Source organism: Dipteris shenzhenensis, chromosome 28, assembly GCF_047967505.1.
Source record: "Dipteris shenzhenensis isolate YYH24624 ecotype China chromosome 28, Dip_SZ_1.0, whole genome shotgun sequence".
Classification (NCBI taxonomy): Eukaryota; Viridiplantae; Streptophyta; class Polypodiopsida; order Gleicheniales; family Dipteridaceae; genus Dipteris; species Dipteris shenzhenensis.
This window is the reverse complement of record NC_141623.1, coordinates 21512695-21539068: the sequence shown is the minus strand read 5'-3', so window position 1 is coordinate 21539068 and position 26374 is coordinate 21512695. Positions and strand designations below refer to the sequence as shown.

The 26374-nt window shown below is 41.6% G+C and overlaps 1 pseudogene; it reads left to right on the top strand.

Moving 5' to 3' along the window:
• The first annotated feature begins 23355 nt into the window (after positions 1-23355).
• Positions 23356-25576, top strand: LOC147883316 (alpha-galactosidase 2-like; annotated as a pseudogene).
• Positions 25577-26374: the final 798 nt, after the last annotated feature.

Here is a 26374-nt window from a genome sequence, read left to right as displayed (position 1 = left end):
CCCTATCACGTGAGTTCAAAAGAAGGATATTTTTTATTCCTAAAATTTACAGAAATAGATATACATAAGGGACTATTTAAAATGGTTTTGGAAAAAATTTACAGATTTGTATAGAAAAGGGGTACATTTTATTAATGAAAAAATTTACAGATAAGGGATTTTAAATATAGGCCTTGAACGCACGTGATATAGAGGGTTTATACATAGTGACCCCCCCGAGGTTAAGTACACATTGTTAGACAAAACTGGGATGGGGAGCCTCCCGGGACCTCTCATTTTGACATAGTTTTGAACTTTTTTGCTTGCAATTAGCTAAGCAAGGGTGGAGGAGTGTTTTCCAAGAACTACCCCATCTAAGACGTTGTCCTAAAGCTCTCAAACCACTTTACGTACACATTGGAGATCTAGGAAGGGAGAGAACAAGGTGAGCCTAGCACTTGATCCCCCATGAAGACGAATTCGATTCCTTCTCATAGGTTTACTTTTTATGCTTGGTTTAAAAGGTTTGTTTAGCTTTGCCTTTTAAAGTTTTGGTTTTTTAATAGTTTTAGATTTTCTAGTTTGCTTTTAAAGTAATAGTATGATTTTAAAGTGTAATAGCGTGAATCATGAAAAGCATGTACGATTTTTTTGAAAGTAGGATCTCTAGATTTGAATTTCAAAATTTGAAACTTGAAACTTGAAATTTGAATTTTTTATTTTAAATTTTGGATTATGAATTTTGAACTTTAAAATTTAAATTTTAAAATCTGGATTTTCAGTTTTTAAATTTAACGTTTGAAGATTTGTCCATGTGGCCAAATCTTCCTAGTGATTTGAAAGAAGATTTGGCCATGTGGCCAAATCTTCCTAGTGATTTCAAAGAAGCTAGCAACATTTGGCAGCACGGCAAAATCTTCCCAAACCCTAATGCTTTGAAAGATTTGGCCACATGGCCAAATCTCCCAGAACCTGGTGATTTGAAAGAAGCATGCAAGAGGAGGTTGCACGGCCAAAACTCTCCATACCCTAGTGCTTTGAAAGAAGCCTACAAGATTTGGCCACATGACCAAATCTCCCCAAGTTTGAAAGAACACCACAAACCAATCTTCTCAGTGCTTTGAAAGAAGTCACCAAGGTCTCGAAGGATTTGGCCGTGCATCCAAATCTTGCTAGCTTCTTTGAAAGCACCAAGGTCTGAGCAGATTTGGCCGTGTGGCCAAATCTTATTGCTTCTTTCAAAGCACTACTGTCTTAGGAGATTTGGCCATGTGGCCAAATCTTTTTGGCTCCTTTCAAAGCACCAGGGTCTGGGGAGATTTGACCATGTGGCCAAATCTTGTGGGCTTCTTTCAAAGCACCAAGGTCTAAGTAGATTTGGATGTGTGGATAAATCTTGATGGCTTCTTGAAAGCACCAGCGTCTTGGGAGATTTGTTTGTGTGGACAAATCTTGCTATCTCCATTTCAAAGCACCATGGTTTGTGAAGATTTGGCCATGTAGCCAAATTTTGCTGCCTAAAATTCAAAGCACCAAGGTTTAGGAAGATTTGGTCTTGCAATGAAATCTTGTAAAGCATTTTCATCCTAAGTCACACCATCAGATATCAATATTGAACTATAACAAATGCTATGTACTATGCAGGTGCCACATTGAAAGTGGGGGTTAAAGTCAACTTGCTTGTCAATGGAAAGATTGTTGCCATTGGGACAATATTCTCTACATCACATGATGACATGTGCCAAGGTGTGCCCTTGGGAGACAACAATGTATCAGTGGCGATCGATATTTGTATGGATGAAAGTGCACTTCTTCCATTTCCTACAATGGATGCATTCTTAGTCTATGAGGCTTTGGGTAGTGTTGTTCGTTGGAAAGCACGATCAATGAGTTGTGTGGACAATGTCAATGGAGCTATTGTACCAATGAATGATATAACATCAGATACCATTGACGTTGAACCTCTATGTGAATATGATGAGTTTTCCATTCGAGAATCATGGAAGGACAATAAAGTCTTAATATGGGATGAGCAGAAAACCAAGAGCATTGCAGAGGGTGTTGTTTTGTATGTCTACCCATTTGAACCTATAAATTTTGAGATGCTTGGTGAAGGTAATCTAGGTGTGGGAATTGAAAAGTATCATAGTGATGTATCAGGCATCGATACCATCCACTTAATAAAATGGCTCATTGCACAAATAACCTTTTTAGATGGAACTTCATTAAGAATCGATGACACCATGAATTCTTCAAGTGGTTTTGGGAAAAAGCACATGGAAGATGAGGACCCAATGGAAAAATCCACAAAAAAGCGGCGTTACTACATGATAAAGAGAAAAGCTAAAAAACATGGCATGCCATTAGCATCATCTAGACTCACAAGGGATGCAGTCATAAAAGTATCTATGATTGATCGTTGTAAACAAAATTGTTGTCAATTTGCCGATCGTCAAATGATATCCAAATTACGCATAGAGTATTGGGGCCAAAGTTTGGAGGCTCGCACCAATTATGTATATGACACTAAGTCTCTTGGGGTTGCTTGTCGAAAAGATGACAATTTGCAGTTCAAATATGTCTTTTCATTGAATGGTATTCAAGTTTGTTGTAGAGCATGGTATGAAATGCATGGTATTCCAAAAACAACATTTTATCGATACAGGGAGCAATTTGAAATTGGTATACGAAGGTGCATACATGGTAATAAAGGAATCGTGCGGAGAGGTTGGGACCACACAGAACTGGGTAGAGCCATAATCCAAGATTTTGTGGATAACGATTCTGAGCGTATGCCACACAAAAGTAGAACACTTCAGGATGGATCAAGGGAAACACAGTTGGTGATACCGGATGTATACAAGCAGGTTGATATTCTCTATGAAGTTAACATGCAATTAAAGCATATTTTGGGTTGTAAAGAGATGTCAACTTCCACATTCAACCGCATATGGAACTCTGAATTCAAGCATGTAACTTTGTCAAAAACAAGTGAAGTCTCTAAGTGTGGTTTATGTAGTGCAATCAAGGCTCAGCTTGCAGCGACAAAATGCCAAAATGAACGTAATAAGTTGATGGAAGATAGAAGAAAACACATGTTACAACAAAAAAGTTGTAGAAATGTGTACTACACTTGGCGCAGATTTTCTGAAATGTATCCTCAGACATACTTGTGCATTATCCATGATAAGATGGACCAAAAGAAGACAGCCATCCCTAGATTACGCAATCGTTCAAAGGACACAGACAAGTCCTTTCAGCTCCCAGTGGCTTTGACTGGCATGATAACACATGGACATGGTCAAGGACGTTATGGTCACTTTTCTTTATCCTTGTGGCCGTCGGATCCTAACTTCACAATTGGTTCATTGGCTTTGTGTTTGAGAAATCTTGAAAGATTTGATAACCATGCACTTGGAGATTTAGTACATGATGGGATGCCAAGGTCTGACAACGCTCTGCTAAATGCACTAACCTCAAGAGAAGCATTGGATTCTCACTATGTTTCTAATGGCAAGCAACAACTTCATCTTGGAGTAGTGGGTGGAACATTCAAAGACCTTGGACTTGGAAGTTCCCATCAAGAAAATCCTTATAAGAAACTACCCGAACACCTATTGTTGCACTTGGATAATTGTGGTTCTGAAAACAAGAATAGGTACTTGTTTGCATACCTATCATTACTTGTTGCTTGAGGGATTTTCAAGTCAATTCAATTGGGATTCTTGATGGTTGGGCATACACATGAGGATATTGATGCAATGTTTAGCAGGTTTTCAGAGAGGTTAAGAACTAGCCAAACATTGACATTTGCACATCTCATGGATACTTTTAGACAATGTGAGGAGTCCTCTCCAATGCCATTTTTGGTAACGGAAGTCCCTGATTTCAAGAGCTATGTTGATGGATGCCTATGCGATGGGAAAGATTCTTTAGTGGGACACTCAAAGCCTCTCTAATTTCGGTTCTTTATGCGAAATGAAGTTCCTATCATGCAATATAAAGTGCATCCACGATCATTAGATTGGCAACCAAGTGAAGGTGGCATTGAGTTGTGGAAGAGACATCCGGATGGTCATCCAATGCTACCAAGTGGAAAGCCACCTTATGTAACCATGTTCAAGTATGTGAAGGATCACTTAGATGTGATAGTTGGTATCAAGGAGTATGTACGCCTCAGGGGGGTCACTATGTATGAACCCTCTATACCACGTGCGTTCAAGGCATATTTCTAAAATCCCTTATCTGTAAATTTTTCATTAATAAAATGTACCCCTTTTCTATACAAATCTGTAAATTTTTTCCAAAACTATTTTAAATAGTCCCTTATGTATATTTATTTATGTAAATTTTAGAAATAAAAAATATCCTTCTGTTGAACTCACGTGATAGGGTTACATATGATGAGTGACCCCCCCGAGATGTACGCTTTTGGGAAAAATGGGCACACTTGCAAGGTCCAGATGCATCTTTCACAAAGTTTTACAAGCCAGTAGTGAAGTACTGGAAGAACATGATTGATGAGCTTGATAAACCAAACAATAGTGTAGAGGGCATGTACGAGAGATTTTGGCCAAAGACGCAACATATTGATTGTGTGCAAGTATTTGATAATGAAAATGATGAGTTTCAAGGAATTGAAGAGTTGAATGATCATTATTGTGGACCTCAAAGGAAAAAGCCAAAACAATCATTTGATCCAATGGTTGATGTACAAAAAGGACGCTTTCTTTTGGTCCGACCAGCAAAAAAAATTTACCCAATTTGGCTAGGCATTGCTCAAACTGATGTACAGAAGGATAATAAATCTAAAAATTTCAAGAAGGTTTTCAAACAATATTGGGCACCTATATGCAAAAGACACAATGCAGAAATTAAGGAGGTGTATGCAGATTGTTGGAACAAGATTTGGATGTGCAATAAAGGTAATCCTCCACGTTGGGAATCTGTTGATGCCATTGTATGGTCATGGGTTCCAAAATGTAACCTCTCAAAGAAGGTTTCCTCGAAGAGCAGCAACCTCCCCATCAAGGTGAAGATACCAACCATTGCACGCAAGCGAGCTTTATCCAATTTGGCTCATAGAACAGATTTCGACTCTGATGCTGACTCCACACTGGAGTGAAGGTACTTGAAAAGCATGACTTTTTTTTCCTTGCACAACAATAATTTATTTGAATACTGACAAATATTTGGAAGGTATGACATTGATCTTTTTTCTTTATCCCTTTTTTTGCAGACCATTGCTTTGTGGTTGCAAGTTTTGCACACTCGACAAAATATCAAGGACTAGTGTTGCATTCTTACTTTTTCTCCAACTAAACTAAAATGGTGTTTTTGAACACCACCTTTTTTTGAGAAGAGGCAAAAAATGCTTCATTAAACTCAAACATATGATGTTTTTTTCTCGGCTAATGTAGAACAGGCACGCTCCAAATTGTGAATTTCATATACACGGCCAAATTCAGGGAGAAAGTCAATGGAGTGCACTCAATGCATTGTAATTGTAACCCCTCAAAAAATACCATGCATTGGTCGAAACCTCAACATTTGACATTTTATTTATGTTGATGCAAACCATGCACATTTGCAAGATTTGGATGGACTCCCAAATCTATGGGAAAAATCAATGAAAAACATTGAATGTTACATAATTACAACCCCTCAAAAGTTCCCAAATTATCAGGATTTTCCCAAATTCTCTAATATGGTGTTAGAAACTAATTAAAATAGAACTCAAAAACTCAAATAAGAAACTAATTTAAAAAGAATTGTAATGCCTTCTGAAAAACCCCCCTCCTCAAAAACTTTAACAATAAACTAATTGAAAAAGAATTGTAAGCTCGGGGGGGTCACTCATCATATGTAACCCTATCACGTGAGTTCAACAGAAGGATATTTTTTATTTCTAAAATTTACAGAAATATATATACATAAGGGACTATTTAAAATAGTTTTGGAAAAAATTTACAGATTTGTATAGAAAAGGGGTATATTTTATTAATGAAAAAATTTACAGATAAGGCATTTTAAATATAGGCCTTGAACGCACGTGATATAGAGGGTTTATACATAGTGACCCCCCTGAGATTGTAAGTAAAGAAAAAGAATTACAAGATGAATTTTAAGAAATAGAACTCAAAAACTTTAACAAGAAACTAATTGAAAAAGAATTGTAAGTAAAGAAAAAGAATTACAAGACGAATGAAAAAGAAAGCAAGTACCTGGAAAAAGTGAAAAAAGTAAGGCTCCGCTTATCCTTTCTCTTCAGCTCTTGGTTGCTTCAATGAAATGAGAGAGAGTGAGAATGAATGAATGGAAAGAAGAGTATATATAAGAAAAACTAGCCCACTCCTCCCACGCATAAATTTGAATTTTCAAAAAAGAGAGGGAAATTTGAATTCATTATAAATTTGAATTCAAATTTGTGTTCAACATTCTTCTTATACTTTCTTCTCGTACGTTCCTTTTGAATTCAAATTTGTCTTCAACATTCTTCTTAATACTTTCTTCTCGTAAGTCCCTTTCATTCTTCTCGTAAGTCAAATCTTATTTGTCGCTCTTGCTTGTGATAGTAATTCAAATCTTATTTGAGCAAGAATCTTATTTGTCGCTCTTGCTCGTGATAGTTCTACTCTTAGTTGTAAGAATTCAAAATTGTGTTCAACATTCTTCTTGATACTTTCTTCTTGTAAGTCCCTTTCATTCTTTTGCTAAGTCAAATCTTATTTGTCTCTCTTGTAAAAATTTGACCTCTCTCCCTCTACTCCCTCGCTTCTCTCTCCCTACTCCCTCCCTCGACCCCAACCCCCCCCCACCCCCTCCCTCCCCTCCCCCACCCCCTCCCTCCCCTCTCCCCTCCAGGGGTCCTGGCGGTCGCGGCCGCCAAACCCCCCCCACCCCCTCCCTCCCTCGACCGCAACCCCCCCCACCCCATCCCCCCTGCCCCCCTCCCTCCCTCGACCCCAACCCCCCCCCCACCCCCTCCCTCCCCTCCCCCGTCTAGGGGTCCTGGCGGCCGCGGCCGCCAGACCCCCCCACCCCCTGCCTCCCTCGATCCCAACCCCCCCCACCCCCTCCCCCCTCCAGGGGGTCCTGGTGGCCGCGGCCGCCAGACCCCCTGCCCCCCCCCCTCCCTCCCTCCCTCGACCCCAACCCCCCCTCCCTCCCCACTCCTCCCCTCCCCCCTCCCTCCAGGGGGTCCTGGTGGCCGCGGCCGCCAGACCCCCCCCTCCCTCCCTCGACCCTGCCCCCGCTCCCCTCCCCCTCCTCCGCCCCCCCTTCCCTACTCGGCTCCCCTCCCCCCCCTTCCCCTCGCCTCCCTCCTGGCGGCCGCGGCCGCCAGAACCCCCCCCCCACCCTGTCCCTCCCCTCCCCCCTCCAGGCGTCCTAGTGGCCGCGGTCGCCAGACCCCCTCCCCCCCCTCCCTCCCTCGACCCCAACCCCCCCACACACCCTCCCTCCCCTCCCCCCTCTAGGGGTACTGGCGACCGCGGCCGCCAGACCCCCCCTTCCCTTCCTCGACCCCAACCCCGCCCCACCCCCTCCCTCCCCTCCCCCCGCCAGGGGTCCTGGCGGCTGCAGCCGCTAGACCCACCCCCTCCCTCCCTCGACCCCAACCCCGCCCCACCCCCTCCCTCCCCTCCCCCCTCCAGGGGGTCCTAGCGGCCACGGCCGCCAAACCCCCCTCCCTCCCTCCCTTGCCCCCGCCCCCACCCCTCCCTCCCTACCCGGCACCCCCGCCCCTCCCGCCGCCGCCCTCGCCCCCGCCTGCCACCCCCTCCCTCCCCTCCCTCTGCAGCCCTCGCCCCTCCCTCCCTACTCGGCACCCCCGCCCCTCCCGTCACCGCCCTCGCCCCCGCCCCCCTCCCTCCCTCCCTCGATCCCGCCCCCGTCCCCGCCCCCGCCCCTCCCTCCCCTCCCCTCCCTACCTCCCTCGAGCCCACTAGAACCCCCCCCCTCCCTCCCTCCCTCGCCCCCGCCCCTGCCCCTCCCTCCCCCCCCCCTCCCTACCCGGCTCCCCTCCCCCTCCCCCCCCCTCTCCCTCCCTCCACCTCGCCCCCCGCCCCTCCCTCCCCTCCCCCCTTTCCATCCTCTCCTTCTCCTCCCCTCCTGGTGAACCTCTCTCTCTCTAGTTCCTCTCTCTTCAAATTTTTTGTAAAAAATCTAGATAAAGAATTAATCAAAAAAATTTGCAAGTACCTGGAAAAAATTTGTAAGTTTGCTCTTTCTTGCTTTCTTGCTCTTCCTTCCTTGCTTTCTTGATTTTCCTTGCTTTCTTGCTTCAATGAATGAAATGAGGGGAGAATGAATGAAGAAGGAAGACTATATATAAGAAAAATTAGGTTTTTCTCCTCCTCTTCTATTGGCTTTCCATTCCTCCCCTCTCTCCTATTGGCTTTTCATTTATCCCCTCTCCCATTGGCTCCCATTACTCCCCCTCTCCCATTGGACCCCCATCCCTCATCCCAATCTTCCATTAGCCCTCCCCCCATCCATTTCTTCTTCCTCCCCCATTGCCACCACTCCCATCCCACATTTCCACCACGTGCCATACTCCTCCCATTTCACAAAATCCCATATTTCCCTATCTCACCCTCCTCTTTTTCATCCCCTATTAACTCCCCTCACTCATTTCACTCCCTTATTATCCTACTCCCCTATTACCTTCCCCTCTCCCATTCCATTCTTCCCTCCCCACTCTCACTTCCACTTCCCATTACTCACTTGCCATTTGAAAACTATTAATATATTATTATACTATTTTTTATACTTATTATCATACACCCCTATTACTTCCCTCTCCCATTCCACTCCTCCCTCCGCACTCCCACTTCCACTTCCCATTACTCACTTGCTATACACATTTGCAAACTATTAATATATTATTATATGATTTTTTATACTATTTGCAAACTTACATGTGGGCAAAATCACAGGTTTCAAAGCGATCCTATTGTGGTCATACAACAACTGTGCTTTTATTCAAGGGCGTATTTATCCTCATCAACAAGCTTATTTACTCAAGGTATGAAGTGCATAATTTGTGCACTAGGTGTTTAATTTGTTGTATCAAAATTGTTTGCCACACACACACACATATACACATACCGAGAATTTTCCAATATTATCGCATCTACATTTCTGCGATGGGCACAAAACTTTGTACATGCCTCAACCTAGGTCGTATTGAGTTGCATACAAAGTGGTTCACCCATCCCATAAGTACTTGTTCGGATAACACACCTCCAAATGTATTTTATGACGATTGTGCATAACACTAGGAACAAAATGGTGTATAATGTGCAATCGACTATGCAAAGCATATCCAATGGACACAAGACTTTGCACGTTCCTCAACCTAGGCAGTATTGACTTGTGTGCAAAGTGGCATCCCCATCCGATAAGTACGTGTTTGAAAAATACACCTAGGATCGTGTTTGAAAAATACACCAAGGCCAAAAATGGTATTTAATACTCAATCTACCATGTAAAGCATATCCGATGGGCACAATACTTTGCACGTGCCTCAAAAGCGGTGGTATGGTATTCCATGCAAAGTGCAACACCCATTCAATAAGTACTTGGTATGATAATATATCTATTAAGAGCGTGTTCTTTGAGGGATGTGCATAACACTAGGGGGAAAATGGATGTGCATAACCGATAGACAAAATACTGTGCACGCACATCAACCTAGTTGAAATTCACTTTCTTGCAAAGTGGCTCCCCCATTTGACAAGAACTTTTTAGAATATCACACCTAGGACCATGTTTTTTATTGGTTGTTGTCCATGACACTAAGGCAAAAACGCTGATTTATGCTTAATCGACAATGCAACGCATATCCGATCATCACAATACTTTGCACACATATCAACCTAGGTGTTATTGACTTACATGCAAAGTGGCGTACCCATACCATAAGTACTTAGTCGAATAACACATCTATGACCGCGTTCTTTGACGGTTGTGCATGACACTAAGGCCAAAACAGTGTTTAATGCTTGTTCGACAATGCAAAGCATATCCGATGGGCACAATACTTTGCATGAGTCTCAAAAATTGAGGTATTACATTGCATGAAAAGTGGTACACCCATCTGATAAGCAATTGGTCGGATAACACACCTAAAAGCATGTTTTTTAATGGTTGTGCATGACATTGAGGCACAAGCGGAGTTTAATACGTAATATATCATGCAAAGTACATCCAATGGGCACAATACTTTGCACCCACATCAACCTAGGTCTTATTGAGTTGCATGAAAAGTGGCGTGTCGGTTAGATAAGTACTTGATCCGATACCATACCTAGGACCGTGTTTTTTTAAAAATGTGATTGACACTAAGGCAAAAACGGTCTTTTATACTTGATCAACAATGCAAAGCATATCGGATGGGCACAATACTTTGTACACACCTTCAACTAGGTGGCATTGACTTACATGCAAAGTGGCACGCCCATCCCATAAGTGCTTGATCGGATAATATACCTAGCCGCGTGTTTTTTTATGGATGTGCATAACACTAGAGCAAAAATAGTATTTAATGCTCGATTGACCATGCAAAGGATATCCGATGGGCACAACACTTTTCGTACACGTCAACCTAGGTGGTATTGAAATGTTCTCAAAGAGGCACACCCATCCGATAAGTACTCGGTCAGATAACAAACCTAAGGGCATGTTTTTTTGCGGATGTGCATGCCACCAGGGAAAAAACGGTGTATAATGCGTGATCGACCATGCAAATCATATCCGATGGTGACAATACTTTGCACACACCTCAAAGTAGTTGAAACGGACTTGCGTGCAAAGTGGATCCCTCATCCAATAAGTACTTGTTTGAATAACACACCTAGGACCGTGTTTTTTCATGGTTGTGCATGACACCAAGGCAAAAACGGTGTTTTATGCTTGATCGACAATGCAAAGCATATCCGATGGGCACAATACTTTGCACACACCTTCAACTAGGTGTAATTGACTTACATGCAAAATGGCCCATCCCATAAGTGCTTGATCAGATAACATACCTAGCAATGTGTTTTTTTACGGATGTGCATGACACTAGAGCAAAAATAGTAATTAATGCTCGATCGACCATGCAAAGGCTATCTGATGGGCACAAAACTTTTCGTACATGTCAACCCAGGTGGTATTGAAATGTTCTCAAAGAGGCACACCCATCCGATAAGTACTTGGTCAGATAACACACCTAAGGGCGTGTTTTTTTGCGGATGTGCATACCACTAGGGAAAAAACGGTGTATAATGCGTGATCGACCATGCAAATCATATCCGATGGTGAAAATACTTTGCACACACCTCAACGTAGTTGAAACAGACTTGCGTGCAAAGTGGAGCCCCCATCCGATAAGTACTTGTTTGAATAACACACCTAGGACCGTGTTTTTTCATGGTTGTGCATGACACTAAGGCAAAAATGGTGTTTTATGCAACAATGCAAAGCATATCCGATGGGCACAATACTTTGCACACACCTTCAACTAGGTGGAATTGACTTACATGCAAAGTGGCATGCCCATTCCATAAGTGCTTGATCGGATAACATACCTAGCAGCGTGTTTTTTTACGGATGTGCATGACACTAGAGCAAAAATAGTATTTAATGCTCGATCGACCATGCAAAGGATATCTGATGGGCACAACACTTTTCGTACACCTCAACCTAGGTGGTATTGAAATGTTCTCAAAGAGGCACACCCATCCGATAAGTACTTGGTCAGATAACACACCTAAGGGCGTGTTTTTTTGCAGATGTGCATATCACTAGGGAAAAAATGGTGTATAATGCGTGATCGACCATGCAAAGCATATCTGATGGTGACAATACTTTGCACGCACCTCAACGTAGTTGAAACGGACTTGTGTGCAAAGTGGAGCCCCCATCCGATAAGTACTTATTTGAATAACACACCTACGGCCGTGTTTTTATATGGTTGTGCATGACACTAAGGCAAAAACGGTGTTTTATGCTTGATCGACAATGCAAAGCATATCCGATGGGCACAATACTTTGCACACACCTTGAAATAGGTGGAATTGACTTACATGCAAAGTGGCATGCCCATCCCATAAGTGCTTGATCGGATAACATACCTAGCAGCGTGTTTTTTTACGGATGTGCATGACACTAGAGCAAAAATAGTATTTAATGCTCGATCGACCATGAAAAGGATATTCGATGGGCACAACACTTTTCGTACACCTCAACCTAGGTGGTATTGAAATGTTCTCAAAGAGGCATACCCATCCGATAAGTACTCAGTGGTCAGATAACACACCTAAGGGCGTATTTTTTTGCGGATGTGCATACCACTAGGGAAAAAACGGTGTATAATGCGTGATCGAGCATGCAAAGCTTATCTGATGGTGACAATACTTTTCACACACCTCAACGTAGTTGAAACGGACTTGTGTGCAAAGTGGAGCCCCCATCGGATAAGTACTTATTTGAATAACACACCTACGGCCATGTTTTTATATGGTTGTGCATGACACTAAGGCAAAAACGGTGTTTTATGCTTGATCGACAATGCAAAGCATATCCGATGGGCACAATACTTTGCACACACCTTCAAATAGGTGGAATTGACTTACATGCAAAGTGGCATGCCCATCCCATAAGTGCTTGATCAGATAACATACCTAGCAGCGTGTTTTTTTACGAATGTGCATGACACTAGAGCAAAAATAGTATTTATTGCTCGATCGACCATGAAAAGGATATCCGATGCGCACAACACTTTTCGTACACCTCAACCTAGGTGGTATTGAAATGTTCTCAAAGAGGCATACCCATCCGATAAGTACTCAGTGGTCAGATAACACACCTAAGGGCGTATTTTTTGCGGATGTGCATACCACTAGGGAAAAAACGGTGTATAATGCGTGATCGAGCATGGAAATCATATCTGATGGTGACAATACTTTTCACACACCTCAACTTAGTTGAAACGGACTTGCGTGCAAAGTGGAGCCCCCATCCGATAAGTACTTGTTTGAATAACACATCTAGGACCTTGTTTTTTCATGGTTGTGCATGACACTAAGGCAAAAACGGGGTTTTATGCTTGATCGACAATGCAAAGCATATCCGATGGGCACAATACTTTGCACACACCTTCAACTAGATGGAATTGACTCACATGCAAAGTGGCACGCCCATCCCATAAGTGCTTGATCAGATAACATACCTACCAGCGTGTTGTTTTACAGATGTGCATGACACTAGAGCAAAAATAGTATTTAATGCTCTCGATCCACCATGCAAAGGATATACGATGGGCACAACACTTTTTGTACGCCTCAACCTAGGTGGTGTTGAAATGTTGTCCAAGAGGCACACCCATCCGATAAGTACTTGGTCAGATAACACACCTAAGGGCGTGTTTTTTTGCGGATGTGCATATCACTAGGGAAAAAACGGTGTATAATGCATGATCGACCATACTTTGCACAGAGCTCAACCTAGTTGGAGAGGACTTGCATGCAAAGTGGAGCCCCCATCTGATAAGTTCTTATTTGAATAACACACCTCCGGCCGTTTTTTTATATGGTTGTGCATGACACTAAGGCAAAAACCGTGTTTTATGCTTGATCAACAATGCAAAGCATATCCGACAGGCACAATACTTTGCACACACCTTCAACTAGGTGGAATTGACTTACATGCAAAGTGGCACGCCCATCCCATAAGTGCTTGATCGGGTAACATACCTAGCAATGTGTTTTTTTACGGATGTGCATGACACTAGAGCAAAAATAGTATTTAATGCTTGATCGACCATGCAAAGGATATCCGATGGGCACAACACTTTTCGTAAACCTAAACCTATGTGGTATTGAAATGTTATCAAAGAGGCACACCCATCTGATAAGTACTTGGTCAGATAACACACCTAAGGGCGTGTTTTTTTGCGGATGTGCATACCACTAGGGAAAAAACGGTGTATAATGCGTGATCGACCATGCAAATCATATCTGATGGTGACAATACTTTGCACACACCTCAACATAGTTGAAACAGACTTGCGTGCAAAGTGGAGCCCCCATTCGATAAGTACTTGTTTGAATAACACACCTAGGACCGTCTTTTTTAATGGTTGTACATGATACTAAGGCAAAAATGGTGTTTTATGCTTGATCAACAATGCAAAGCATATCCGATGGGCACAATACTTTGCACACACCTTCAACTAGGTGGAATTGACTTACATGCAAAGTGGCATGCCCATCCCATAAGTGCTTGATGGGATAACATACCTAGCAGCGTGTTTTTTTACGGATGTGCATGACACTAGAGCAAAAATAGTATTTAATGCTCGATCGACCATGCAAAGGATATTCGATGGGCACAACACTTTTCGTATGCCTCAACCTAGGTGGTACTGAAATTTTCTCAAAGAGGCACACCCATCCGATAAGTACTTGGTTAGATAACACACCTAAGGGCGTGTTTTTTTGCGGATGTGCATATCGCTAGGGAAAAAATGGTGTATAATGTGTGATCGACCATGCAAAGCATATCGGATGGTGACAATACTTTGCACGCACCTCAATGTATTTGAAACGGAATTGTGTGCAAAGTGGAGCCCTCGGGGGGGTCATTCATCGTATGTAACCCTATCACGTGAGTTCAACATAAGGATTTTTTTAATTTCTAAAATTTACATAAATAAATATACATAAGGGATTATTTAAAATAGTTTTGGAAAAAATTTACAGATTTGTATAGAAAAGGGGTACATTTTATTAATGAAATTTTTTACAGATAAGGGACTTTAAATATAGGCCTTGAACGCACATGATATAGAGGGTTTATACATAGTGACCCCCCCGAGGTGGAGCCCCCATCTGATAAGTACTTATTTGAATAACACACCTACGGCCATGTTTTTATATGGTTGTGCATGACACCAAGGCAAAAACCGTGTTTTATGCTTGATCGACAATGCAAAGCATATCTGATGGGCACAATACTTTGCACACACCTTGAAATAGGTGGAATTGACTTACATGCAAAGTGGCACGCCCATCCCATAAGTGCTTGATCAGATAACATACCTACCAGCGTGTTGTTTTACAGATGTGCATGACACTAGAGCAAAAATAGTATTTAATGCTCGATCCACCATGCAAAGGATATACGATGGGCACAACACTTTTTGTACGCCTCAACCTAGGTGGTATTGAAATGTTCTCAAAGAGGCACACCCATCCGATAAGTACTTGGTCAGATAACACACCTAAGGGCGTGTTTTTTTGCGGATGTGCATATCACTAGGGAAAAAACGGTGTATAATGCGTGATCGACCATACTTTGCACACAGCTCAACCTAGTTGGAGAGGACTTGCGTGCAAAGTGGAGCCCCCATCTGATAAGTTCTTATTTGAATAACACACCTCCGGCCGTTTTTTTATATGGTTGTGCATGACACTAAGGCAAAAACCGTGTTTTATGCTTGATCAACAATGCAAAGCATATCCGACGGGCACAATACTTTGCACACACCTTCAACTAGGTGGAATTGACTTACATGCAAAGTGGCACGCCCATGCCATAAGTGCTTGATCGGGTAACATACCTAGCAATGTGTTTTTTTACGGATGTGCATGACACTAGAGCAAAAATAGTATTTAATGCTTGATCGACCATGCAAAGGATATCCGATGGGCACAACACTTTCCGTACACGTAAACCTATGTGGTATTGAAATGTTCTCAAAGAGGCACACCCGTCTGATAAGTACTTGGTCAGATAACACACCTAAGGGCGTGTTTTTTGCGGATGTGCATACCACTAGGGAAAAAACGGTGTATAATGCGTGATCGACCATGCAAATCATATCTGATGGTGACAATACTTTGCACACACCTCAACATAGTTGAAACAGACTTGCGTGCAAAGTGGAGCCCCCATTCGATAAGTACTTGTTTGAATAACACACCTAGGACCGTCTTTCTTCATGGTTGTACATGACACTAAGGCAAAAATGGTGTTTTATGCTTGATCAACAATGCAAAGCATATCCGATGGGCACAATACTTTGCACACACCTTCAACTAGGTGGAATTTACTTACATGCAAAGTGGCATGCCCATCCCATAACTGCTTGATGGGATAACATACCTAGCAGCGTGTTTTTTTACGGATGTGCATGACACTAGAGCAAAAATTGTATTTAATGCTCGATCGACCATGCAAAGGATATTCGATGGGCACAACACTTTTCGTATGCCTCAACCTAGGTGGTACTGAAATTTTCTCAAAGAGGCACACCCATCCGATAAGTACTTGGTTAGATAACACACCTAAGGGCGTGTTTTTTTGCGGATGTGCATATCACTAGGGAAAAAATGGTGTATAATGCGTGATCGACCATGCAAAGCATATCGGATGGTGACAATACTTTGCACGCACCTCAACGTATTTGAAACGGACTTGTGTGCAAAGTGGAGCCCCCATCTGATAAGTGCTTATTTGAATAACACACCTACGGCCGTGTTTCTATATGGTTGTGCATGACACTATGGCAAAAACGGTGTTTTATGCTTGATCGACAATGCAAAGTATATCTGATGGGCACAATACTTTGCACACACCTTGAAATAGGTGGAATTGACTTACATGCAAAGTGGCACGCCCATCCCATAAGTGCTTGATCGGATAACATACCTAGCAGCGTGTTTTTTTACGGATGTGCATGACACTAGAGCAAAAATAGTATTTAATGCTCGATCGACCATGCAAAGGATATCCGATGGGCACAACACTTTTCGTACACCTCAACCTAGGTGGTATTGAAATGTTCTCAAAGAGGCACACCCATCCGATAAGTACTTGGTCAGATAACACACCTAAGGGCGTGTTTTTTTACGGATGTGCATACCACCAGGGGGAAAATGGTGTATAATGCGTAATCGACCATGCAGAGCATATCTGATGGTGGCAATACTTTGCACACATCTCAAGCTAGTTGAAACGGACTTGCGCGAAAACTGGAGCCCCCATCCGATAAGTACTTGTTTGATTAACACACTTAGGACCGTGTTTTTTCATGGTTGTGCATGACACTAAGGCAAAAACGGTGTTTTATGCTTGATCCACAATGCAAAGCATATCCGATGGGCACAATAATTTGAAAACACCTTCAACTAGGTGGAATTGACTTACATACAAAGTGGCACACCCATCCCATAAGTGCTTGATCGGATAACATACCTGGCAGCGTGTTTTTTTTACGGATGTGCATGACACTAGAGCAAAAATAGTATTTAATGCTCAATCGACCATGCAAAGGATATCCAATGGGCACAATACTTTTCCTACACTGCAACCTAGGTGGTATTGAAATGTTCTCAAAGAGGCACACCCATCCGATAAGTACTTGGTCAGATAACACACCTAAGGGCGTGTTTTTTTGCGGATGTGCATACCACTAGGGAAAAAATGGTGTATAATGCGTGATCAACTATGCAAATCATATCCGATGGTGACAATACTTTGTACACACCTCAATGTAGTTGAAACGGACTTATGTGCAAAGTGGAGCCCCCATCTGATAAGTACTTGTTTGAATAACACACCTAGGACCGTGTTTTTTCATGGTTGTGCATGACACTAAGGCAAAAACAGTGTTTTATGCTTGATCGACAATGCAAAGCATATTCGATGGGCACAATACTTTGCACACACCTTCAACTAGGTGGAATTGACTTACATGCAAAGTGGCACGCCCATCCCATAAGTGCTTGATCAGATAACATACCTAGCAACATGTTTTTTTACGGATGTGCATGACAAGAGCAAAAATAGTATTTAATGCTCGATCGACCATGCAAAGGATATCTGATGGGCACAACACTTTTCGTACACCTCAACCTAGGTGGTATTAAAATGTTCTCAATGAGGCGCACCCATCCGATAAGTACATGGTCAGATAACACACCTAATGGCGTGTTTTTTTGCGGATGTCCATATCACTAGGGGAAAAATGGTGTATAATGCGTGATCGACCATGCAAAGCATATCCGATGGTGATAATACTTTGCGCGCACCTCAACGTGGTTGAAACGGACTTGGGTGCAAAGTGGAGCCCCCATCCGATAAGTACTTATTTGAATAACACACCTACGGCCGTGTTTTTATATGGTTGTGCATGACACAAAGGCAAAAAGGGTGTTTTATGCTTGATCGACAATGCAAAGCATATCCGATGGGCACAATACTTTGCACACACCTTCAACTGGGTGGAATTGACTTACATGCAAAGTGGCATTCCCATCGCATAAGTACTTGATCGGATAACACACCTAGCAGCGTATTTTTTTACGGATGTGCATGACACTAAGGTAAAAATGGTATTTAATGCTCGATCGACCATGCAAAGCATATCCGATGGGCACAATACTTTTCCTACACCTTAACCTAGGTGGTATTGAAATGTTCTGAAAGACACACACCCATCTGATAAGTACTTGGTCAGATAACATACCTAAGGGCATGTTTTTTTCGGATGTGAATATCACTTCGGGAAAAACGTTGTATAATGCGTAATCGACCATGCAGAGCATATCCGATGGTGACAATACTTTGCACGCATCTCAAGCTAGTTGAAACGGACTTGCGTGCAAACTGGAGCCCCCATCCGATAAGTACTTGTTTGATTAACACACTTAGGACCGTGTTTTTTCATGGTTGTGCATGACACTAAGGCAAAAACGGTGTTTCATGCTTGATCGACAATGCAAAGCATATCCGATGGGCACAATACCTTGCACACACCTTCAACTAGGTGGAATTGACTCACATGCAAAGTGGCACACCCATCCCATAAGTGCTCGATTGGATAACATACCTAGCAGGCTCGTGTTTTTTTAAGGATGTGCATGACACTAGAGCAAAAATAGTATTTAATGCTGGATCGACCATGCAAAGGATAACTTGGCATGTCCATCTGATGAGTACTTGATCGGATAACTTCTCCCACCAATAAATTAATTACTAATTAAAAATTATAATAAATGTGTAGATTATTAAAAAGAGACTAATATTTATGTAATTGTTGCTACTGCAGCTTGCTTGCGAAGGACTCTCACAAAGGAGATGACTATAGATTTTTTTCCAGGGATGGATGTGATTTTATGTAGCAAAAGAGAAGTAGTTGCATTTGCTACAATCCATGATAGTGATCCCAATTCACTTTGCCACTTTCGAAGACGGCGAAGATAAGGTGGCAGTTACTGTATCAAAGATTCTTAGCGCACATGTTGAGCTAAAGTATAAATGTGGAGATATGGAAATACTTGGAGATGTTATGCCCTACAATACATCCAACAAATCATTTATAGCATGGGACAAAGATGAGACTTATGCAACAGACATTATCAAGAATACAAAGTGCACCACCTTGGATTTTACTATAGGGGACATTTTACAAATGAGATCATTTGCAAATAAGACTGTAGCAGAAGGTGAAGTATTGGGATTTGAACAAGTGGAGCAATGGTCATTTGCATAGATGAGGATTCTAAAAGTCACTGATGATGGTATGGTTGATAACATAACATCGTTATGTGATCCCTACTATGAGGTAGGCAAGAATATGAGATGGAGCATGCAATTTTTAAACATGAGAAAGAGGCACGTGGTTTTCAATGATAAAGACAAGGTATACTACAATATCAAAGGACCTAAAAAGTGTGCCCATGTGCCAGGCTCTATCACTTCAAATGTGGATGATTTCAATATACTCAATTATAGAAGTGACATCTTATCTGGAGTGGATGAGTTCATTGGTTCCGAGAAACAAAATGATTTTAGAAGCGAAGCCTTATCTGGGGTGGATGAATTCTTGCACAGTGAGAAGGGCAAAGGTTTCAATAGCGATGTCTTGTCAAGTGTGGATGAGTTCATGCATATTAACAAACCTAGTGTCAATCAAGCTTGTGGATTTGTGAAAGCCATGCAAGATGTCCCAATGAGTGATGTTCTCTCAGGAGTGGAAGAGTTTCAAGGTTCTCAATACTCTCGCAGAATATTGAATTTATTGAATGGTCCTAAGAGTATGTTAAAAACGAGGATGAGATTAACAGAGGATTATTCAATATTTAACTTTGATTGTGATATGGACAAGGATGCAAAGACCAATCATGGATGCTTGGTTACAAACAAATGTGAGGAGAAGAAGTGCATAAATACAAATAACAACGTGCACGAGGAACGAAAACGGTCATACATATGCATGAAGAGAAAGCGAATCCAGTCAAATCCATAAAAGCAACCAAAGAGTAAGAGTAAGAGAGTAATGAAGGAGGAGAACATGTTAAATGCATTGGGATATCTATGTTGCAAGCGAAGATGTATGTGCTTCATTGATCTTGCAGACATCAGGGAATGTAGAGGACACGTGTGGCAAAGAAGAGGAAGCGAAAGAAATGAATACCTTCTCACAAGTCTCTCTTGCTTTCTTCAGAATGGCAATAAAAGGCTAAGTTCAAGACAAAAGGTAAAACCTCTCGTAAATGGAAAAAGGATTTGCAATAAGGCATATTGCAATATTACTGGATTATCCCATGGTACATATTGGGATTTAGTCACCAAGGCAAAGGGCGGCAACAAATTTAGCATTCACGGTAATAGAGGAAGGTCCAAATCAAGAATCTCAACTGTCAGGGCAGCATCAATTTTGCAAGACTTCATACATGAAAATGCTTTATCTCAACCCCATATATCTACCAAACTCCCTAACGGTGAGGCGATCACTGAAATGCACCTTCCAATGGGCTTGACAAAGCTCGAAGTATTTGACTCTATTGCAAAAAAGCAAAGGCAAAGAGGGGATGCCGTAGCTTCTTCTCATACTTTGTATACTCTTTGGAAGAAGAACTTTGGATATGTTAAAATCCCAAGGAGGCAAAAAATGTAAAAGTGCAATGTCTGTGATGATTTAAAGCGAGCGATTGAGAGTGCAACATGTCCAAATCAAAGGGAATTATACAGAAAAAACCGAAAATCTCATCATGAACTTATTCGACATTCCAGGAAAAAATATGCATTTTGGAAGGAGCAAGCTATTTCGCATCCCGATGACTACATGTGCCTTATTGTAGATGGCATGGATCAGAATACAACAACATTGCCTCGTTTTGTTGCCACTCCACCTAAATTACAAGGAAAGCACTTTCTAAAGACACATCTATGTGGAGTGTTAGTGCATGGAATTAAGTTCTTTGCAGATATATGGATTGATTCCTTGCATCTACATGATAGCAATCAAGTTGTAACATCTATTATGAAGGCAATTCGCAATGTACATGCAGAAAAAGGTCACCTACCACCGACTTTGAGAATACAAGCTAATAATTGCTGGCGAGAAAATAAGAATGTACTCATGTTTGCATTCTGCTCCATGCTAGTTGCTCATCGAATCTTCAATGAGGTCGAATGTGGATTTTTGTATGTTGGGCATACACATGAGGATATCGATCAGGTTTTTAGCACAGTCTCAAGGGAGCTTAAATGCAAGGATGTGGAGACAATAGATGACTTGGTAAGAAGATGTGGCAGGCAAGTTGGTGGTCGTAAGGAAAGTACAGTATGTGAGAGGCTCGAAAGAATGTATGATTGGAAGAGCTTCATTCTACCTTTCATACAAACGGGTGGTGATGCATTGACAGGTCATACCAATCCACACTACTTTCGTTTTTTTTTAAAAGATGAAAAACCCGTAATGCAATGGCAACAGTATTCTCATGATACAAAATGGGAACCTGAAGAACCTTACAGTCTCTTAACTTCAATTCCTAGCAAGGAAAGGTATCCAACATGGGCTCGTATACAAGAATTCAATGAGAGGTCTAACTGTGAAATAGAAGGATTAAAAGCATTTATTGCATACAAAGAAGAAATGCTCCGGAGATATCCTGATTCGAAGCCTACTTGGAGAGAACACACTACCACTGTAGTTAACAAGACACGAAATTTAATAAAGAACCTTGAGAGAATGCGAGGCTCAAAGGATGTCAAGGAAGAATGCAATATGTTTTGGCAAAATGTTCATAACGATTTGCGCCCAGCTCCAGTCTTTGAAAATAAATTTGTATCATTACTCCCACGTCCATATTGTGGACCGAAGAAGAGAGAGTTTATGCCACAAGTAGATATAGAGGTCGATTGTTTTGTTGTGGTTCGGCCATCGGCGGATGATGAATATGAGAATGTGAAGTTTTGGGTTGCAAAAGTAGTTGATGTGCAAAGAGATGACCAAGGGAGAGCTACAACATTTACAGCGGTATGGTATGAGCCAAAAGGCAAGAAGGAGAATATGGATAACAACACATTGTATACTAATTGTATAATGAAGGAGTGGGTCCCAAATGATGAAGCGGTCTCTCAAGTTTTGACGGAGACAATCATAGTGTCTTGGCATTCAAGGGCAAAGAAATCAAAGAAGCGCATGGGATATGAGGTAGAAGGAAAAATAAAAATACCACAGCAAACTATTTTGCATATATACAAATTTTTAAGGATGCTCGCCATGGAGGAAGTAGAAAGAGACAGCGCAAATGAAGAATGTCCATGATTAAAGCTTTGTATTGAAGTCCATTGAAGGATTTTATTTGGGTACTAGGCAAGAAGCCAATCCAAGACAATTATAATCAGAGTCATCACCTCCTATGTCAAATGAGAGTCAAAATATGCACTGGATGTCACCCAAGGGTCAAGGCTTGCCAAGACAATAGGGAGTTAATGCAGATGGCACCTGGCAAGGGACTATCACATTAAGCAATAAGACACTGGGGAGTCAATGCACCCAAGGGGCAAGGCTTGGCAAGATAACTTGTGGGAGTTAATGCAGATGGCACCTGTATTTTGCACTGGATGTCACCCAAGGGTCAAGGCTTGGCAAGACAATAGGGAGTTAATGCAGATGGCACCTGGCAAGGGACTATCGCATTGAGCAATAAGACAATGGGGAGTCAATGCACCCAAGGGGCAAGGCTTGGCAAGACAAGTGGGAGTCAAATTATGCAGATGGCACCTGGCAAGGGACTGTCATGACATTGAGTAATAAGACAATGGGGAGTCAAATTATGCAGATGGCATGAATTGAGGCTCTTTAAGAGCAACAATTTAAATTGTAAACATATGTTCAATCTCTATCATTTTGGATATAAAGACTCTAGCTGAGAGCAACGTCTCTCAATGTAATCATATAATAATAGCTATAATTGCTATTATACCTCTTTGGTTCAATACAAAACTTGGGTCTTATGGCATCATGTCTTTTTTCTATTTATTGAAAGTTTTAAAAATTTTGTGCATATTGCGAGTGACAATGTTATTTTCATGAAATATTTAAGTCTCCTTTCATGGATTTATAAATTTAAACTTGGAATTTACTCCGATGTGGGGTACGTGTATGTAATCCTTATATTTTTTCCTTATAGAATGGAACAAAGTTGTTTGCCCAAGACCTACGTACACCTTTTCCCGAAGGACCCTGCACTCGCTGTAATCTTTCCCGTGGCTTATTTTTGTGCTGAAGGTATCGAACTTGCGAAGGGAGACCAGGTTCTCTCGGTCACGAACAACAAGATGCTGATACATTTTCTTCTTGGGTATTTGTGACATCAATTACTGACTTCGAAACTGTGTTGAACTTACAATCTCAGTCCAATTGCAAGAATGCAAAACGCTACGCAAACCCAAATGTTCTGAATATGTGAAATCTTTTGAACCAAATGTTCTCAACATATTAAATCTGTTGAACGTTCCTTGCTTACTAATTTGACTGCCTATGGTTCATATCCAATCCAGGGCATCGATTACCTGAAGTATGACAATTGCAATAATGACGGTACTTCACCCCAGGCAAGGTTCGTTGGTCTAAGTCGGAAGCTTTAAATTTCCTTTTCTTTGTTTCCAATGATTACACAGAATATAGAATTGAAGACGGCTGACCCTGCTGACTTTCACTGGTCAGGTATACCATCATGTGCAATGCACTCCTCAACACTACACGGGCGGTCTTTTTTTTGCTATGTGAATGGTGAGATGGTAGCTGATAGTAGCTTCGATAAAGCCAAGGCAGATGTTTTGTCTCAACACACCACTCTCATATGATGCACCGATGTTTCAGGGGCCAGGACAATCCAACGACATGGGCTACATCGATTAGAAACAGTTGGCGTACAATAGGAGATATCCAAGACAATTGGCAGAGGTGCACGGAATCTTGATCAAATTCAGTGAGCAATTCCATTAATAGTATGGATTTGCACGTACTCCATCCTAGACCTATATTCTATCTCAACGTTCCCAGCCAGGATCTAATTGAAATCGATATAATTGTCATCAATTTGCAGCATGACTTCACACGCAGATCTGAACGATGAATGGGCTCAGTATGCTGGAGCAGGTGGATGGAATGGTACATAATGGAGATCAAGACCAAGACCAGCTTGCCTTGTCGAGAGTTGAATTAATTATAGAGATTGTGACGATCACTGGTACTCTAATAATGCTGTGATGATTCCGATCTAATAGATTTTCTCACTTGAGCAATTGCTGCAAACCCAGATATGTTAGAGGTTGGCAACGGAGGAATGACCGAGGAGGAGTACCGCTCGCACTTTAGCATATGGGCACTCATGAAGGTTATTGCAATAACGTTAACTTTAGGTGATGTTCATGGGATTTTTGTGCATATGAAGTGACTCGAAATTCCTTTTAATCTTTTTAGGCTCCTCTCCTCATCGGTTGCGATGTCCGTAACATGACAAAGGACACTCTTGACATTCTAAGCACCGAGATGTGATCGGCGTAAATCAAGGTGACAGTCATCCCAAAGTCTCTTCTTGCTATACTCGTCTGCATGATCTGCTAAGGGCGATTTAGTTCATTTCATAGTCTGGACTCTGATGGGTTGTATGCTCCAAGTAGATTCACTCGGAACGCAGGGGACGAAGGTGGCATTAACGGCGGGAGATTTGGAGGTACACATTGAGGAGTTCTTGATGGAAACTAAAGTATCAATGGGAGTCCTGAGACGATGGGTTTTCGCTCAGGTGTGGGCGGGGCCATTGTCGGGGGGGAGAACAGTTGCGGTGCTATGGAATCGAGGCGATTTGGAAGCTAATATCACCGCAAACTGGCAAGACTTGGGGCTGTCAAGCACTCAGGTAGTGCAAGTTCGAGATCTGTGGCAGGTAAAAGATGAAACTACTATCCCATCTCCGCATTACATCGCATGGAATGATACAGATGTGTGAATGTAGACTCAGCCAATATTAGATCGTCCCTACCGTGTGCATGGAATCATGGACGGAATGCATCATCATAAGTTAACCCTGCTAAACAACAACGTAATGGAAAAACACTGATGGAGATGAATCAAGATCTACTAACAATATATCGATTGTTTGCTTGACAAATGCTGCAGCAAAGCGATCTACCCAACTGCTATCAAGGGTGTCTGAAGGGGAGCGTGGGATCACACCACCTCTCCATGTTCATCCTCACACCGGCCAGCTGCAATCTCAACATCACATTGGTGTGCAGCAGATGAGAGATTGCATATGAGTTGGGATTCTCAAAATATTAATCCTATATGTAAAATTTCCACATCAATAGGGGCGCGCAAGTATGCCCATAACACACAACTAGTACAGTCTCTGCAACACAGCGCAAGAGGTGTGGGAAAAGTTGACAGCATCATACGACCATGTGGACATATATATATATATCTATAGGCGGGCCCACAAGGACCTTTTGACCAATCTCTATAAGAACAAAAAAGGATTTGGTAGATTAAAAGGATTTAGGAGATAGAAGTACACATATCTAAAAGTCCATACTAGAGAAAGTGAGAGTGTTTATATATATAGTTTACCTAGAAAATATTTCACTATATGGGGAAAACAATCACTATATAGAGAGTTCTTATTAGAATTTTACTATATAGATACAATCTCACTATATAGACACAAAATTTTTCTACGTAGAGAATTGGCCCATAGAGATTCACCATATAGAAAAAACATCCACTATATAATGAAACATAGAATGAAAATTTTATATATATATATATATAGACAAAATTTTGGACTATATAAAGAAGATTCACTATGTAGTAAAGTCATTCATTGCTTTTAAATGCAATTTCACACAATTAATACAATTTCTCTATTTATTAATATAATTTTTTTATTTTAATACAATTTCACTATATACTAACAACAACTAGAAACAAGAGTAAGAAACGAAATGTTTGTATTCCATTCCAAATTAAGTGAATCATAAGAAGAATGAGTAATGCTATTTACCTCCTAGATGAATGTCATTTAGAGACAATCCTTGTTGTCAA